Source organism: Hordeum vulgare, chromosome 4H, assembly GCF_904849725.1.
Source record: "Hordeum vulgare subsp. vulgare chromosome 4H, MorexV3_pseudomolecules_assembly, whole genome shotgun sequence".
Taxonomy (NCBI): domain Eukaryota; kingdom Viridiplantae; phylum Streptophyta; class Magnoliopsida; order Poales; family Poaceae; genus Hordeum; species Hordeum vulgare.
Genome location: NC_058521.1, coordinates 140,190,885 through 140,206,084, shown reverse-complemented (window position 1 = coordinate 140,206,084; position 15,200 = coordinate 140,190,885).

Genomic DNA, 15,200 nt, shown 5'->3' with positions numbered 1-15,200 from the left:
TTCACTCAGCCTAACTTGAATCTTCGGCAAACACGTTGGGTGGAAATGCTCCAGGATTTTAATCCGAGTGTTGAGTACATGCCTGGCAAGGCAAATGTTGTGGCAGATGCATTGAGCAGGAAGGCATATTGCAACAGTCTAATTCTACAACCTCTCCAGTCGGGTCTTTCTGAGTCTTTTAGGAAGCTTAACCTTCAGCTAGTACCTCAGGGTTTTCTTGCGAACCTTTAGATTTCTCCTACCTTGGAAGATCAGGTCAGAGCAGCTTAGCTTCTTGACGCTATGGTGAAGAAGGTCAAGATTGGCATGGGAAAGAGTCTCCCAAGTATAAGTGCTTCACTGTTGATGCCAGGGACACGTTGTTTTTCGAGGATCGCCTTGTCGTCCCGAAAGGTGATCTCAGGAAGGTGATCATGGAAGAAGCTCATAACTCTCTGCTCTCTATTCATCCTGGAAGCTCCAAAATGTACCATGACTTGAAGCAGACATTCTGGTGGACTCGTATGAAACGTGAAATTGCTCAGTTCGTAAACGAGTGTGATGTATGTCGAAGGGTGAAAGCAGAACATCAATGCCCAGCAGGCCTCTTGCAGCCTTTGCCGATTCCCGAGTGGAAGTTTGATCACATTGAGATCGATTTCGTCACCGGGTTTCCGAAGTCCAAGAAGGGCAATGATGCTATCTTCGTCGTCATCGACAAATTGAGTAAAGTAGCTCATTTCCTTCCAGTCAAGGAGTCCATTTCAGCAGCTCAGCTGGCAGAGTTGTACACCTCCAGGATTGTCTCTTTGCACGGCGTACCCATGATGATCCCTTCAGATCGCGGAAGTATCTTCACTTCCAAGTTCCGGGACTCCTTTCAGTCTGCTATGGGCACGAAGATCTGCTTCAGCACAGCGTTCCATCCTCAGACTAGTGGTCAAGTGGAGAGAGTGAATCAAGTTCTTGAGGATATTCTAAGAGCCTGTGTTATGTCTTTTGGCATGAAGTGGGAAGATTGTCTGCCTTTCGCGGAGTTCTCGTATAACAACAGTTATCAAGCTAGTTCTGGCAAGGCTCCGTTTGAAATTCTCTATGGCAGGAAGTTCCGTACTCCGCTCAACTAGTCCGAGACCGGCGAGCATCAGATCCTTGGGAATGATATGATAGAAGAAGCTGAGGAGATGTGTCGGATCATTCGCGAAAACCTCAGGGCAGCTCAGTCCCATCAGAAGAGCTATTACGATAGCAAGCACCGTGACATGTCTTATGAGCTTGATGACTTTGTCTATCTCAAGGTGTCGCCTATGAAGGGTATGCAGCGCTTTGGCATCAAAGGCAAGCTTGCGCCTCGTTTCGTTGGTCCCTTCACAGTGGTTGGCAAGAGGGGCGACCTTGCGTACCAGCTCGAGCTTCCGTCAACCTTTGCAAATGTCCATGATGTGTTCCATGTTTCTCAGCTTTGGAGGTGTTTCAAGAACCCTGAGGGCACTATGCATTTTCAAGATATCGACCTTCAGCCTGACCTTTCTTATCGTGAGCATCCAGTTGCGGTTCTCGAGGCGGCTGAGCGCAAGATCCGTAACAAGACTGTCAAATTTCTCAAAGTGCAGTGGTCTCACCATTCCGATAAAGAGGCTACGTGGGAACCTGAGGATCACCTCCATTTCGGATTTCCCGATTTCTTTCAGTCTTAGATCTCGAGGGAGAGATCTTCTTTGTAGTGTGGGAGAGTTTGTAGTGCCCCAGATGTAACCGTTGCCATATTTGGAACCTATTGCATGTGGGTACACCTTGTCAGTGATTTGATGTATCCAATTGTGCCATGACTTCATGTGATGTCCTTTGTATTCTTATTCCTTCCTTGCATGCATGCATGTCATATCATCTCTTCCATGCATCTTTATGTCTTTGTGATTGCACGATGGTAGTGGTGATGTGGGTTATTGTGAGTTCTTGTGATGTGCTTGCATTTGTGTTGTGGTGAGAGTGGAAGTGGTGTTGTGGTGTTGGAACTTGGAAAAACCCTTTGACTACAAACCCCTCCCTTTATTTATTTCCCTAGTAAAATATTTACTTGTCCCAACCTTGATCCAAAAATGCCCATGATTTAGTGTATTTTGTGGAGGATGCCAAGATGTGTTTTTGCTGATTGTATCTTAGTTTTTAAGGGTGCAAATAAATCCAAATCAGTAAATAAATTGCTGCTTTGCATTTATTCAAATTGCTCCAAATATTTATTTTCTATTTTATTCAAATAGGTCATAATTCCTTATGACCAGGGGCATTTTTGTTTTGTTTTTAACCCGAACGAATTTGTCTGTGAATTACTTCCTTTTCCCTGGTTGTCCTAATTAGAAAAACCCTTAGGTTTTTCTCCTCTCCTTCCTGGCACCAAGTACTGGGCCTCCTCCCACTAGCAGGCCCAGCACGCCTCCCTCTCACGCAGCAGGAGCCCAGCTCGCTCTTCCTCTTCCACCTGAGGTCGTTCCTTCCCAGTGCCTCCTTTCCGTCAGGCTCCAGAGAGAGCACGCCCGACGCCGTGAGCGCGGACGTCGAGGTCCCCCCTTATAACTTTGGCGTCCGTGCCCTCCTCCTCTCGCTAGGGTTCCTCTCCATCCCTGCTGCCGCCGCCACCTCTCCTCTCCCCCATCTCCATCTTTCTTCTTCCTCCTTTCCAGAGGTAAGTCCGTAGGGTAGCAGAGAGAACAAAGAGCTCCATGCCACGTCTACAACGCCATCGACGACGATCCGCGCCATCCGCCATGTCCAGGAGCTCGGGCCTCGACCCCGCGCTCCATTCCCATCATCGGTAGGGTCGGGAAGCGTCCACACCGACGAGTTCGACCTCGTCAACGGCGTGAACCCGGTGGTCTGCCTCCTCTTCTTCGGTCTGCGGTTCGGGCTTCGTCGTCGTCGATCTGCCTCATCTCCGGCGCCCTCCTCCTCCGATCCGAACCTCTACTTCGTCCCCAAGGTGAGGATCAACCTCTCCTTCCTTCATCCTTCGTAGATTAGCCCGGACCCGGCAGGCGCGAGCGTATCCTCTTTGTCTCGAGCAGCAGTAGTAGCAGATGCAGGTGGTGGTCGTGTCGTGGCGTCTAGGTAGTGCTAGGTGCAGTAGCAGTGGGTCTCTAGGGGTCCCCTTCACCACGTTTTTCTCCGGCCTCCGGGAGAAGCAGCACCACGACGAGGAGCCGGCGATCTCTCTACCGCCACGCCTCTCTGTCGTTGTAGATCGGCAACGGATAGATGATCGTGGTGCAATACATGTGTAGTGCAGTTCTTGTTAGGTAGTAGATTGCTGAGTGTCCGCGGTAGTTGTGGGTAGCACTCGTGCATTCCTCCTCCGGTAGCACAGCGCAGCAGCAACAATACCGGCAAGGAAACCCGGCAACCTCCCTGTCGCTGGTGCGTCTCAGTGCAGGGCCTGGTTCGACTGCTTGTAGTAGCTTAGCTGGTTAGTTTCCCCCGTTTCAACAGTAGCCGTCTCGTAGCGCAGTGGTGTTGTCTCTATTTGTTTGCCGGCAGGTGCAGGGTTTGAGTCCCATTCGGCGCACCACCCCTTTTGAAGTATTTTTCCATTGATTTGATAGTAGTTGCTCTTGCAGGCAGCCTTAACCTGCGTGTTCCCCTCTATTCTGTTGATTATATTGTTGGGGAACGTCGCATGGGAAACAAAAATTTTCCTACGCGCACGAAGACCTATCATGGTGATGTCCATCTACGAGAGGGGATGAGTGATCTACGTACCCTTGTAGGTCGTACAGCAGAAGCGATGTGAGATCGCGGTTGATGTAGTGGAACGTCCTCACGTCCCTCGATCCGCCCCGCGAACAATCCCGCGATCAGTCCCACGATCTAGTACCGAACGGACGGCACCTCCGCGTTCAACACACGTACAACTCGACGATGATCTCGGCCTTCTTGATCCAGCAAGAGAGACGGAGAGGTAGAAGAGTTCTCCGGCAGCGTGACGGCGCTCCGGAGGTTGGTGATGATCTTGTCTCAGCAGGGCTCCGCCCGAGCTCCGCAGAAACACGATCTAGAGGAAAAACTATGGAGGTATGTGGTCGGGCAGCCGTGAGAAAGTCGTCTCAAATCTGCCCTAAAAGCCCCATATATATAGGAGGAGGGAGGGGGACCTTGCCTTGGGGTCCAAGGGACCCCAAGGGGGTCGGCCGAGCCAGGGGGGAGGACTCTCCCCCCCCAAACCGAGTCCTACTTGGTTTGGTGGGAGGGAGTCCTTCCCCCTTCCCACTTCCCCTCCTTTTTTTTTCTTTCTTTGATTTTTCTTCTTTGGCGCATAGGATTTGGTGGGCTGTCCCACCAGCCCACTAAGGGCTGGTGTGACCCCCCCCAAATACCTATGGGCTTCCCCGGAGTGGGTTGCCCCCCTCCGGTGAACCCCCGGAACCCATTCGTCATTCCCGGTACATTCCCGGTAACTCCGAAAACCTTCCGGTAATCAAATGAGGTCATCCTATATATCAATCTTCGTTTCCGGACCATTCCGGAAACCCTCGTGACGTCCGTGATCTCATCCGGGACTCCGAACAACATTCGGTAACCAACCATATAACTCAAATACGCATAAAACAACGTCGAACCTTAAGTGTGCAGACCCTGCGGGTTCGAGAACTATGTAGACATGACCCGAGAGACTCCTCGGTCAATATCCAATAGCGGGACCTGGATGCCCATATTGGATCCTACATATTCTACGAAGATCTTATCGTTTGAACCTCAGTGCCAAGGATTCGTATAATCCCGTAAGTCATTCCCTTTGTCCTTCGGTATGTTACTTGCCCGAGATTCGATCGTCAGTATCCGCATACCTATTTCAATCTCGTTTACCGGCAAGTCTCTTTACTCGTTCCGTAATACAAGATCCCGCAACTTACACTAAGTTACATTGCTTGCAAGGCTTGTGTGTGATGTTGTATTACCGAGTGGGCCCCGAGATACCTCTCCGTCACACGGAGTGACAAATCCCAGTCTTGATCCATACTAACTCAACTAACACCTTCGGAGATACCTGTAGAGCATCTTTATAGTCACCCAGTTACGTTGCGACGTTTGATACACACAAAGCATTCCTTCGGTGTCAGTGAGTTATATGAGCTCATGGTCATAGGAATAAATACTTGACACGCAGAAAAGAGTAGCAACAAAATGACACGATCAACATGCTACGTCTATTAGTTTGGGTCTAGTCCATCACGTGATTCTCCCAATGACGTGATCCAGTTATCAAGCAACAACACCTTGTTCATAATCAGAAGACACTGACTATCATTGATCAACTGGCTAGCCAACTAGAGGCATGCTAGGGACGGTGTTTTGTCTATGTATCCACACATGTAAATGAGTCTTCATTCAATACAATTATAGCATGGATAATAAACTATTATCTTGATACAGGAATTATAATAATAACTATACATTTATTATTGCCTCTAGGGCATAATTCCAACATATATGACATTAGCAGAGTGGTATGGGTAGAATTTGTGCACCAATGGGTTCTGTGTTCGAATCCCAGGGTGCCCGCCTTTTTGTTTTTCCTTTTGCTGTAATTTTGACTCCCTTTCTTGCTGTTGTTGTTCTTGTGACAAAAGCATAGGTGGCAATGGGATTTTACTTATTTTTCCTTTGCTGTTATATTTGTGCTAGGTGATGTGGTGTGTGTAGATGTGTAGGTGAGAAGTGCATGTGTGTGTGTGGACACACACATGGGGTTAGTTGCACTAGATTGTGTTATGGTGATGTTGCTTATAAGTAGATCCTAGGAATATGATAACATGTGTAGGTTCTTCATTGTTGTAGGTTCTAACACTTGATGTTGCACTAGGTTGTGTGTGCATAGATATAGTTGATCTTGTCTAGTGATGGTTGCTTTGGTAACATGTGTAAGTGTGTGGAGTTGATCTTGAGCATGATGTGCTTGTGGGTGATATGGTCTAGGTGTGTGTGTGAGTAGCATCCCACCCTTGCAAGCAAGCCTTGCACCCTCACATGACCATATGTGAGAGGGCATGGCATGATATTCGTGTGGGAAGCTTAATAGTAGGGGTTGTGAAGTTGATGTGCATGACACAAACATGGGGTTAAAACCCCCATGTCACTTTGTCATTGTGCACATGAGCTCAACCATGTAGTTGTTGATATAGTGGGACTACATGAAATGATGCCCTATTCACTAGGCATGATTTGAAGTAGTTCCTTCTTCCTTAATTTGTGGTCACTTGTTCCAAGTAAGTGCCCACATATTATATATGATTTTGGGGTAGAATCTCCCAAGGAATCCAGTGGTGAAGTTAGTTTTTCCATTGGGATACTTTATGGTGTTGACATATTCAGATTAGTTGCAAGTTTGCTCTTTGTTTCCATGGAATAGGTGGAGCCCAAGGGCATGAGCTTTTGTGTGATAGTAGTAGGGGTTTTGCTCTACACCATAGTGGTGTCATTTTTCACTTGATGGTATTTGTGTGCAAGCTATGCCTAGACAAAGTGGGCATGTGGCTGAAAATTCCAGCTTAGTGAAATCTGGAATTTCACTAAGTCTGGGAATCTGGAAACATTTTTCTTCTCCTATAGATGAGGTTGTGCTCGTCATTGTGTTGTGATCTAGCCTTAGTTCAGTGCTAGGAATTTGGAACTGATATGTTTGTGAAGCTCCCTGTCAAATTTCATCTCATTTGGAGTCCTGTAGTTTATGTTTTGCGTGCTGTCAAAAGGCTTCAGAACAAAGACAGAAAGTCAGGTGCAGGAATTTTCACTAAGTCCCTGAGATCTGATGGTTTTGGGAAAGTTTGTGGCCTTGTATCTTCTAGAGTATAATTCCTTTTGGTGTGATTCTTGATGTTTCTTGTAGTGTTATTGGTTGGATACAGCCACATATATTATTTGTTATATTTGGAGGGCTGTAGCTATGTTGCATGTAGCTCACAAAGAGCTAAGATGCAGATTATGGCAGATTGTGTAGTATAGTCATTTTGATGATTGTGGGTGATTAGTTGATGTTGTGGTGTTCTTCCTTGCTCCAATCCATTCATGTTGGGTTTTTAGGTGTCTTGGCAACTTGGGAATACTAGATTTATGCCATTTGATTGTGTGGTGTTGGTTTTAACACGTAGGGCTTCATATCTTGTTTCGTCGATTCCCGTTGATCCGTAGCTCCGTTTGTAATGTTCTTTATATGGTTTTGCATCGTTTTCACGAGAAGCATCTGTTCATTCCATTATCATGCATGTCAAAATATCTTAGTGTACAGTTTTTTCCAGAAACTTGTAGTAGTTTCTTTTGCTTGTGCTAGTGATAGAAATAGTGATGCATGCTCATTTTTCCTCTCATGCATCATGTGCTTGTTGCATCTTGTGGTGCTTCTGTTCATTGGTTGTTATTCTTATGTTGGGTAGCACCGGGATCGGAGAACGAATACGTGGAGTCAGGAGAGTACGTGCAGGACGAACCAGAACCATTTCAAGCTGAGGATATCATAGGCAAGATGATATGACCTTGATTCCATCTCTAGACTTGTTATGTTAGATTGTGTTTCCATGTCTTATTGCTCGCTGCCTACCACTGAATTAAATTGCCCCTTGATATGCCATGAACCCAAACACTGATCCCTTCCTAGCAAAACTTGTATGGCTAAGTAGGCTTTGCTCAGCTACTAATGTTAGCGTTGCTAGTTGCAGGTGCTTTGACTCATGTGATAACATGAGCTTGATATCATTATCTTAAATTCTGTTATTTAATTAATGTACCTATATACTTGGTAAATGACGGAAGGCCTAGCCTTTTGCCGGGTGCTTTGTTCCGTTATTGCCGCCTTAGTTACCGGCTACCTGTGTTTGATTCCATAATGATCGCTCCTAACACGTTCGGGGTTGTTATGGGGACCCCCTCGATAAATCGCGTAGTGCTAAGGCTTGTCCGGCAGGACCCAACATTGGTGTTAATTTGCTAATCACTAAATAATAAACTGCATAGGGAATAGCTACCCCGAGGATTTAATCAACAACCCGGCCCAGCACTCCTCATGAGTGTTGGTCCAAACTAGAGCACTGTGCGGGGCCAACTCAGGGCAACTTGAGAGATTTCTATCAGGCCACTTACGCGTAGCTCATCCGGCGTGTCCAGAGACTGAGATACGCGGCTCTTATCAGGGTCGTCGACACGTCGGGAGGTCCTGCTAGCCTTGCCTTACCTTAGCTGTGTATCTTGAGTATAGGAATCCCACTAAAGCTTTGGTTGCCCCCAGAGTTGAGGTTTTCCTCTAAGGAATCCGACGAGATCACGAGATTCGTGATAGAGGATGCCTTTGCGGCATGTGTACGTTTGTGATGGACTAGTTGGAGCACCCCTGCAGGGTTTAATCTTTCGAAAAGCCGGGCCCGCGGTTATGTGGCAACTTGGAATATTTTGTTAACATCCGATATTAGACAACTTAAACATAAGCTAATGGAATTGCCAACTGTGTGCGTAACCGTGACTGTACCCCTCGAAGATCTCTCTTCGATCGGGAACACGGTGGGGTTATGAATGTCGTAGGTAGGTGTTCAGGATCACTTAGTGATCAAGTAATCACGACCGCTAGTGTAGACCACCTTCATAATTGCTTTACGTAAGTTAGCCACTAAATCAAGCTTACGATGCTGCAGCCTCATACACTTCACCTTTTCCCTACCGAGTAACATAACTAGTTCTGGCACCAAGGTCTTAGATTGCTGAGTCCCCGTGGCTCACGGATTCCTCCGAAACTCCCAACAGGTTCAGGTACCCCAGAGATAGATGATCCCGACGACACTCAGTTGGCGTGGCAGTACGACGAGGAGATAGACCGCCTCTACGTGAACTATCCAGAGGACTGAGGCGTGGTCGTGATCGTGGGCCTGCAGGCAGGGTAGCATAGCATTTCTATGTTTTGTAGTCCGTAGCGGAACTACCTTGATTGTATCTGTTTTGTAGTTATTATTTAGAAGACAATTGAATCCCGAATTGTCTACTTTTATTATTATTTGTGTTGTGTTACTTGCTTGCGAAACGCTTAGATGGGCTTCTTTCCTATTTGGGGCCTCGACCCCCAGATCGAAAAGGACCGCATCTTGGACGTTACAGACGTCTAGCTGCGACGCACAACATTCCAGCTCCACCTTATTATTTTTTGAATGTTGGTATTTCTATCAAATTAATTGATCAACGGAGGAAGAAAACATATAGTACTTTTGTAAACTACTATAAAAGTGTTTAGATTACTAAAGTAATGTTTTAAATGCTTTTATATTAATTTACGGAGGAAGTAAGGTAAATAAAGGACCCAAGTAGACAAGCACCATAAAACAATGACAGGTGCAAAAAAAAGGAAAAAACTAGCACTTAGTCGGGGTCAAAAGAGATATTTGCTCCCGCTAAGTTCCATAACTGAATCTCATCTTTAACTTTCTGCACCAACGTACTTACAGTTTGTAATTCCTTCTTGAAGATCCGTCTATTTCTTTCCCCCAAATCTCCTATGCTACCAGGTGTAGCAGAGAGAGCATGCCTTTCTTCTTCTCCTTTGTCGCCGTGGAGAAGCAAATGCCCAGCCAGTCCTTGATGGTTAAAGCGCCATTCCATGAAGGCGGTTCGAGCGATCGGTAGTTAGCCATTGAAGCAATTGATCCCTAGATTGATTTAGAAAGCGAACAATCGATGAAAAGATGCTAAGACATCTCAAGGTTTCGTTCACAAGGGGAAATAAATAGTTGTTTTCTCAATATCGCCGAAGCAGCGCATCAGCAGTGATAATATTTCCTAGCACTATCGTCCACATAAAGAAGCGGCATTTTCCAAGTGCCCATGCCGACCATATCAGCTTGTATTCGTCCATGGGTACCGATCCCAAGAATTGGAGCAGGTAGGCCGAATGTGCAGAGTATGCACCCTCTAGTGTGAACCTTCAAGAGATTTGGTCTGATTGGCCATCGGTTAGGCGAATGTTATTCAAAAGAGATGCTGGATGATATAGCTCCTTAGCCATGTTACCCCATTGCCGTCTCAACAGATCTAATATCCACATCTCGGTTTGAAGAGCATTTTTTACAAGCCTGTTTTTGTGTACCGAAATCTTAAAAAGACTTGGCACAATCATCTTTGGGCACTCTCCATTCAACCACTGGTCATGCTAAAAAATTGCCATGTACCCACCCCCCGTGTGATCTCCGTAGCCATAGAGAACAACATCCGATCCTCTTCGTCGCACGACAATGGTCTATTTGTCCATGATCGTGTTGGTGTCTAACAGGCAACATTCCAGCTCCACCTTATAATTTCCAACTTATGTACAAGTTCCAACAACGCCAGTTACAGAGTACTCTCTATATATAAAGTGTACTAGCGCCGAAAATGCGTGGTTGGATAAGTACTTGGTCATTGGCATTTATTACCAGTTTATCACCAGGAGCACCTATTGTTTTGATGATCTTAACAATAGCATAAAAACTTAAGAAAATCAGAATTTGACAGGTTTCTATCTGGGCAAGAACCCAAAAAAATGTTTTTCCATGATATTTATCATTCATGGAGTTTGTTTTTGTCAAATAATTTAAACCAGTGTTCGTTTGGTTCTGGAAAACCAAGCAGTTTTCTCAACCCTAATGCCGATCTTATACTTTTTCTAAGAAAAATAAACTTCTAATTTTTAGTTAACTTATTAAAGGAGAGAGGAAGTCAAGAATTTTTTTGGTCTTTTGCTTTATGAAAAAGAGTAGTGAAAAACTGCCTATGTGAATTTAGCATTGGACAAAAAGGAAAAAAGGATGGTGCTATTCTTTCATATAATGGTAACCAAGTAAATTCTCCACATACGGCAGCACCAATCATTTCCTTCACCTTAGCATGCGAATTCAAACTCCAGCATACTATAGTTCTTGAACAGAAAAAAGAATCAGCTCTTTGAATTGTAGTGCTAGAATTAGTGATGATAGAACAATGAGCATCAAGTCACACAAAAACAATAGCAAGGAAAGACGATCGATGCAATAGTCTAAACCTGTAATTAACCTATGATTATATCCTTATGTAAGCAATCATAAATTTTTGGAGAAATTTATTCTGCCCATCCATGCATGGTGTCATTTCAACCACATTATACAGTCCTAATAGATGATCAACTGGACTTATCTTTTACTGATGTGGTTCTTGTTGAGAAGTTGTTTGTACAGTCCCACAAAATAGTTTGCAGCTTCTTAGTAAGAGTTCAATACTTGGCATGCATGCTATGGAAGTACTGGTAGTTGATTACGCAAGCAGCGACCTGGTCTGCAAAGAATAAGCAAACTTAATATGAAATTAAACTGCAGTTCGTGTACGGACAGAAGCATGCATGCATATGTTATCCTAGATTTAATTGCCTGAAGTGTGTATTCCTAATTAATTGGCTCATGCATGCATAGTGGTTTGCAATGATAAAGCCAGCTCTTTCAAATAGAATTTGAGGCGTTGGACCGATGCTGACCAGATCTGAACCTACTTCAGATTTCAGAGAGGTTAAGCTTTCCATGTCGTAAGTGTGTGTACATGTAAAGTGGAAGAAGAAATTTCACACCAAGTGAAACGAATCTTATTGAACGGATGCATTATTGCACTCATATTCATTTTCTCTGCTCTTTGATAGTGTATAGTACAATCCATTGCTTTAGTCTAAAGATGGGTACAATTTGAGAGGAAATTAAAGTACGTTAGTGGTGATACTCAGAGTATAACACTGAGCTATTCTCAACTCGGTAACAAAAATATCCAGACGAACGCATGCTTACGTGTTAAGACCATACATTAACATAAATGATTAAATTTCTAATCAAGCTAATGAATGGGCAAATGCTATTAAGTCATCTAGCTCGGCCTAATTAACAGAACTGCTAGTAGCTATTATTGTAGTGCATTAGCAGTATGCGCTTCACGACCATGGGAATTTGGGGCACCATTGTATCTGAGCTAATTTCAGAAGGAAAACAACACAATTAAAATTTTCACAAAGTAAGTGTCACTTGTATGCTATACACCGACCATAGATGATCATGCTTCTCCTAACTCTCAACTCTCCATGCCCGAATAAAGCCAAAAGTTTCATATCACACTATTCATTATCTCGAAGGATAGAAAGAGGGGGAAACAGAAAAAAATGTAGTCTTCTATTTTCCAAGTTTCATTGAATATAAAGAACACTATTTTGTTTAACAAAAAAAGAGAACAACTCCAATTAATGAACAAACTGAACTGAAGACTACCTTGTGAACCTTAAAAAAAATCAGGTCCCAAACCATGAAGACAACCTTGTGATTCTTCCAAAATTCTTGACGCCAAACCATGAAATAAAGTGCTTCCTACGTCTATCAGAGGACCATATGATGGACCATTTCTCGTGTTCATATGTTCCGTCACTTCCATGAAATCGCAACTAACTCCATGACAAAGCAGAATTGGACCAAGTAGTAGTAGCAGTGTCTACTAACCATGTCAAGCTAAATATAGTCTACTTGATATAATATGATCTTGAAACATAAACATAAAACGGAAAAGGACCGTGATGTGAAAAAATTGTTATATATATATATATATATATATATGAAAATCATCACCATAAATCACATGAGACATATTTATGCAAAACTAATTCCATGAACTGAATAAACTGTGCAGCAGAAGAGCGAGTAAGCTCTGTCGAAAGGACCATCTCGGCGATGTAAAGTTGGTGTTCAAAAGTTGCTATTAGTAAGGAGTAGTGCAGATTCAGTTTCAGGTCAAAAACAACAATGGGATGGACTAAATCTTTCATGCACAACTCGGGACAAAAAAAATGTGTAATGGAGGTTAAAATATGTGTTTAGTATATACATAGTCTTGTGAGAAATCTAACTATTTAGTAGTAGAAACATATACCTTATCCCTCTGCTGTCTGTAGCTGATCGGATGCTGATTTGTAGGATACATCTGCCAAAGATAGACTCCAGCAACCTATTCACAATAACAATCAGCGTTTCTTCACTGTTTGACAGAATGAAGGGATAATAATAGTAGCAGTCAGAGAAATAATCTTGCATGTCTAGTTCATATGGTGATGATATCATGATTCAAACAGAACTAAAAAGTATTTTACTATGATAATAAAAATTAATCGTAATGGAATTTACAGTTCAGAACGAAGTGGTTAATTTGGCGCAAGATAGATAACATAATTCTAAAAAAATTATAGAATTTTGGTCAACAACGAAAAGCAGGCAACCAACAAACCGCAAAACAATTTAGTTAGAGGATATAGTAAATGAAAATACCTCTTAAATTGTAGAATTGTTATAGCGGTGTCACAAGTATCTTACTACTGCACAAACGTGTAAAAAGTCAGATGGAGGGATGGGAGGGGAGAGAAATGGTGTGTACAATATATCCCTTTTTAACAAAACTTGCATATTTTTTGGACGGGGACTTTTTTTAATATTTAGCAGGTAACTGTTTACTGTTCGGAAATACGACGTTTCGTGCGTACGGGGTAAGTGTTCACGTGCACGTTCATGTACGGGAATGTTGCGGTGTATATACAAACAGTAGATGACGAAAAAATTCAAGTGTTTATTGTTTGCTTACCCTGTTCGTCGACATTGTCGTGTATATACAAACAATAGACGCCAAAAAAAGTCAAAAAAATCGAAAAACGCAAAACCTTCCCGCTGTAGTATATAGTAAAAACAATTTAGTTAAAAGAGATAGTAAATAAAAATACCTCTTAAATTGTAGAATTGTTATGGCGGTGTCACAGCTATCTTACTACTGCACAAACCTGTAAAAAGTCAGATGGAGGGAGGGGGGAGAGAAATGGCGTGTAAAATATATCCCTTTTAAAAAAAACTTGCATATCTTTTTGACGGTGATTTTTTTTTAATATTCCGAGGGTAACTGTTTACTGTTCAGAAATACGACGTTTCGCGCGTATGGGGTAATTGTTCACGCGCACGTTCATGTACGGGAATGTTGACGTGTATATACAAACAGTAGATGACGAAAAAGTTCAAGTGTTTACTGCTTGCTTACTGTTCACCCTGTTCGTCGACGCTGCCGTGTATATACAAACTGTAGACGCCAAAAAGAAATAAAAACAAGAAAACGCAAAACCTTCCTGCTTTAGTATATATATATAGTACTAGCACACATGCCCGTGCGTTGCAACGGGAAAAAATAAATCATCCCTCATACACACACTCAACGACACCAAGAAATCATATGAATTCTTTCACAACGTAGTACGACAAACAACATGATACGTGATGTTGTACACAAATATAAAGGTGGGATGATTTTTTTAAGTAACTAAAGTTATGTCCAATTTATTAAACAACAGACATATCTACCTAGTTGTCGGTATCAATTCACGTCTTAGTGGTGTTCCTCCTTAGTAATACCTAAAAAATAATGCATCATCCGTAAAAATAATAACATATCTACCTAATTGCTGGTATCAATTCACGTCTTTGTGGTGTTCCTCCTTAGTGATCCCTAAAAAATAATGCATTACCCGTTAAAATAATAATGCATAAAATAGCAAATTATACTTTAGTACTCAATGATAGCACGTGCATAAGAGCATTAGTTTTGTTTTGTTAATATATGTGTTTGTAACTGTAATCCAAATCTTAATTTGCTTGCATACATGTTAGATATCTCCATTGAAAACAATTAATCTGTGATGATATGTAAAACGAATAGGCATTTTTAAATACCCCATATAAAATAAACTACTAATTAAGGGTGTAACATAAAAATAATTTTAGAAATGATTATCATGCAAGATAATATCATATCTAGAATGTACTCATTTTTCAGTGATTTTCGTATAGAACTTTCTAAATTTCAAGTTAGCATTTGAAAGATATGAATGTTTTTGAAAATACTTGAATCTGCCAAAAAAATAAGAAAGAAAAAGGCTGGGCTTGGGCGAGGCTGTTCTATCTTACGCTCAGAGGAAATCACGACAAAAGAAAGAAAAAGGCTGGGCTTAGGCGAGGCTGTTCTATCTTACGCTCACATGAAATCACGAGAAAAGAAAGAAAAAGGGGGAGCAGTGGGGATTGAACTCGGGTTGAGTTATTGGGAGCGCAAGGCTCCAACCAATAGGCTACTGGCGAAGTAATGGATATTGACGGGATAATATCCTATATAAAAATGCAAGACGTTGGTGACTT